We start from the raw sequence: 4,440 nt of genomic DNA on the forward strand, positions 1-4,440 counted from the left end.
GTTAGTTCTGATTTTGGTTTTGCTGTTAATATTTGGGTCTTTAGTCAAGGGGGACAACGACTTTGTTGGGCCACGATCGATGATTGCCTCAAGAGGAGGTTTGAGCATTATGTGAAATGTAACGGGTATCACTGGGGAGGGGAGGTAATTGCTTATATGTTGTCTACGCCCCTGCTGAAATGACCTATGTGCGTCTCGATTTCCTTCATTGTGTTCATATATCCCACCCTTGTGTTAGTAGGTCCCCCTCGTCTAGGGAAGGTTGTGTTTTGGGGTCTCAAAGAGAAATGTTATCGTGCCTAGGTGTATTCAATGGGAGGAAGGGTTGAACTTGCAAACCCACCCCGACTAGAGGATTCATCTCTGTCGAACTATGGGCAACGGGTTGTCTAGTGGCTGCGTGTTTCTGGTTCTAAGGAATTGAAACCTTATTGTGCTTTTGGGTGGTGGGGGGTAGCATGTAGGTTAGCGGGAAATTCATTGCTACAAACTCCAAGAAGAATTACAAGTGAGTGTAGGAAGGAAGGAACTGAGTGCTAGTGTCAGTGGGAAAACCAATGTTTGTGGGAGTATTGTGAGTGCTTGGGCTTGAGGGAGCGTGGCATAGATTTTTTTGCAGGTATGCAAAGACAAAGAGGATGACCTCACCACGAGGGTGGTCAACGTAGACGTGTTGACAATAGAGGTGGTCGTACCTCTTCCTCCAACGAGGCACATTCAGCTTGTCTGGACAGAGAGGAGGGGCTTCCCCAATTTTCTATAATGCCGCCAGGCCACGTAGTCCAGACCACCTCATTGGACTCCATTGTCGAGCTGCTAAGAAGGATCCAACCAACTTGGACATCCTCTGGGACCATGGTATGAGGACCACGATGAAAATGTTATCTATTGGAATGATATCCAATTCAACCAAGAGGAAATCCTTGAAAGTCAAAGCCAATGCAAAATTCATGAGTGTCTACGTGAGATTGAATTCATGAGCGTCTCGAGAACATTGAATTTCATTAGCATGACTGACAAATGCAAAGGGAGCACCCAACTCGTGTAGAGAAGCATCCACCGTGTTCACCACCCTTATATGAATGTGTTACGTTGTGTTTTAATTTTGGCAGTTTTGGGATTGTATGGTTGAGAAGCCCTCTGGAAATAAGGTGCAAATTGAAAATTCTTATGTTGTATATCCCAACAACAATAATATAATAATTGATGACCAGCAATATGTACTTGTTTTAACATCAATAATATAATCAAAGAAATTTCGAAATTTTAAATTTTTTTACCATGAAAAACAAAATCAAATTTACCTAGCAAATGAGATTAAAGTGTAAATACACCTAAATTCTATTTTTTAAGAATTAAAACACCATGCTTGAATTTCTTAGAAATCTAAACAAAAATGATCATAGAATTTAACTTATTTATGAAACCAAAAACAAAATCTACATTAATAATTCAATAATTATAATACAATTCGCAAAACTTTCGATAATTATAATGCAATTGGCAAAATTGATATGCCCAAGAAATGTGCCGAAAAGTCGCCTCGGTACCATAGTGCAAATTTAGTAATCCATAATATACAAATATTAAATTTAATTGTTGAGTGGAAGGAGCATGTCATATTACTTTAATTCACAATTCTAAAAGCAAGGGCCGCACCCAAATAATGATTAGTGAATATGAAACTTACATAGATCACTAATATTTAATTCCACATCATAATCCATTTGACATGTAGTTTTATGTGTTTTCTTGTTACGAGGTAAACTTCCATGGATCACACATCTATAATTCCACATCATAATCTCGTTGACATGTACTCGTGTTTTTTTTTGTTACGAGGTAACCCACATCATGATTTCTTTCACGTGCAAGTATGTGTTTTTTTTCTTTGACGTGCAGTTATGTGTTTTTTGTTATTAGTTTTTTTTAGATAAGGTTAATTTAATCGATATATAAAATGGTTTTTATTTTTTATTTAAATAGAAATTTTTTTGGTTATTTAAAATAAGTTTTTAAATGTATAAATAAATTTAATAAAAAGTGTAATTTAATGTATAGATTAATTAATTTTCCTGATAAATATTAATTAAAATCTAACAATGTTTTTGATAAATTTGGATAAAATTATTTAATTTACAAAATTCGAATATTCTAAAATTTCAAGGTGTAAATCTATTTATACATTCTAAAACTTTGAAATTATATCAATAAATTTCATTAAAAAAAAATTATTTATTCTATAAATTAAACTATATCTTTATAGAAATAAAACTTAAAAACACTTAAAATTATAATTATAAACTTAATTTATAACGAAAAGCTATAAACACACCACTCTAATTCGAAATTCTAATACAAATGAGATGCTAAGCGCGGCGTGGCAAGTGCCTCCAAGGGTACGGCCTTCTGGAGCGCCAGTCCAAACTTCTCGCTCATGTCTAACTCCTCCGCACGCGTCCCCTTGGGAGGTGCCCACTCAAATGAGTGGATAAGCGATCCCAACGTCAAATGAACCGTCCGACTTGCCAATGGAAGCCCCAAACACATTCTCGTTCCTGCACCGAACGGTATCAGCTCAAAGTGTTGCCCTCTGTAATCCACATGGCTACACATCTCATCATCAATAAACCTCTCTGGCACGAAATTTAATGGCTCTCTCCAGATCTGAGCGTCCCTTCCCATGCCCCAAACGTTCACCACTACTCGGCTGTCTTTGGGTATCACGAACCCCCCGATCTCACAATCGCTGTTTGCTCTGTGTGGGACGAGCAGAGGACCTGCCGGGTGCAATCGGAACACTTCTTTCACCACTGCGCGGAGATAAGGGAGGCGCTCGGTATCACTTTCTTCCATCCGGCGGTTGAGACCAACAACCTCTTCCAGCTCCGCTTGGGCTCGTTTCAATTTCTCAGGATTGCGAATGAGTTCTGCCATTGCCCACTCTATAGTCACCGCGGTCGTATCACTTCCAGCCACAAAGATATCCTGCAAAAGAAATTATAAATCAGACTATGTTTATTAGTATTTTCACAAGTCGATAGGATTTGTGTGGGTATAATAGCCAGAACAGATAGCGAAAGACTTACATTTAAGTAGCCCCTGATGTCAGGAGAGTAAATTCATCATTTCTCATGTCCAGCAAAACGTCCAAGAGATCCTTCTTTCCATCATCACTTGTGTCGTTGTTTTTGCTCCTCTTTGCGAGGCGATCCTCTATGAATTTATCCATAACAGCATACGACTTTTTCCTGCAGATTACCATATTACGATAAACACCCTGTAGATCCAAGAACTGAAGACACGGGAAATAGTCGGCCAAATTGGGAGCGGAGCGGTGTGTAGAACCATCATTCTCGAAATAGCGTCTTTCAGATCTTCAGATGCTCGTAAGTTAGAATCGAACATGTGTTTACCAAAGGCCATGTTCCCTATCAGATTGAACGCGGTGTGGAATGCAATGTGTCCTATATTCACACACTCTGATCCATTCAGGGAGCTTTCAAAAATCTGATGAATCATTCGATGTGCTTGATCTCTTCTGAGATCTTGTAGAGCTTCTAGCCTCTTGACAGAGAAGAGTTCATTATTAGATATGCGTCTGAGCATACGCCAGCGAGATCCATATTGGCATAAAATAAATGAGTGCTTGTGGTGAGAAAGAGCTTTGACTGCTTTTGGGACAATCCGGCCTGCAAAGATGTGGCCATGGGTTTTGAGAACTTCCTTTGCCATGGCGGGAGAGGAGACCACCACTGTGGTTTTCATTCCTAGCGAGAGAGACATGACAGGGCCGTATTTGGAGGCAAGGCGGAACAGAGATTCGTGGGGATTTTTACCCAACTGAAACAGATTTCCCACAATTGGCCATCCCGGAGGCCCGGGAGGAAGCCTGCCGCAGGTCTTTCTCTTCCACACGTCCAAGACAAAGTATATGAATATGGCGGAAGTGATCCCCAGCAGAGAATAGAATAGTAAGCTTCCAATATCCATTGAGGTCGACTCGATGTAACTAAGGCCTGCCGCTGTGCAGAGCAGAGAAGAGGGATACCACTGCATGCATATACCTCTTCTTTCCCATGGAGCATGGAGGGAGGGCAATGCAGTCTACTTGTAAAAAATTTGTTACACTTTGACGTGTCCACCAATATCAGTAGCCGAGGGCTATATAGGTAGGGCCACATAGGTAGGGCCACACGTAGTTTAGGTTATATTAAGGTGTTGTTTATTAGGTTATATTAAGGTGTTGTTTATTAAGGTGATAATTTAGTTTAAAAATTTATTATTAGGCTGAATTTTTTTATAATGGAAATAGATTCAATATGGGCATTTAAATTTTAAAAAATTTGATATATGTAACTTAAATTTCTACTTTTCAGACAAATTCTTGATACACAATTATAAATAAGGCCATCGCTATCTTCTCCACAAATTAAATTA

At 39.1% G+C, this 4,440-nt stretch overlaps 1 pseudogene across 1 annotated transcript; it reads right to left on the reverse strand.

Annotated features, from left to right (window-relative positions):
* Positions 1-2,347: 2,347 nt before the first annotated feature.
* Positions 2,348-4,074, reverse strand: LOC149231982 (cytochrome P450 76T24-like; annotated as a pseudogene). The gene is made up of 2 exons (XR_016247505.1): positions 3,090-4,074; positions 2,348-2,988 (listed from the first exon to the last, which is right to left on the reverse strand). The product of XR_016247505.1 is annotated as a cytochrome P450 76T24-like (transcript).
* Between the last annotated feature and the right edge of the window lie 366 nt (positions 4,075-4,440).

Source organism: Pinus tabuliformis, chromosome J (assembly GCF_031772625.1).
Source record: "Pinus tabuliformis cultivar Carrire ecotype Pingquan chromosome J, CPIR1, whole genome shotgun sequence".
NCBI classification, from domain to species: domain Eukaryota; kingdom Viridiplantae; phylum Streptophyta; class Pinopsida; order Pinales; family Pinaceae; genus Pinus; species Pinus tabuliformis.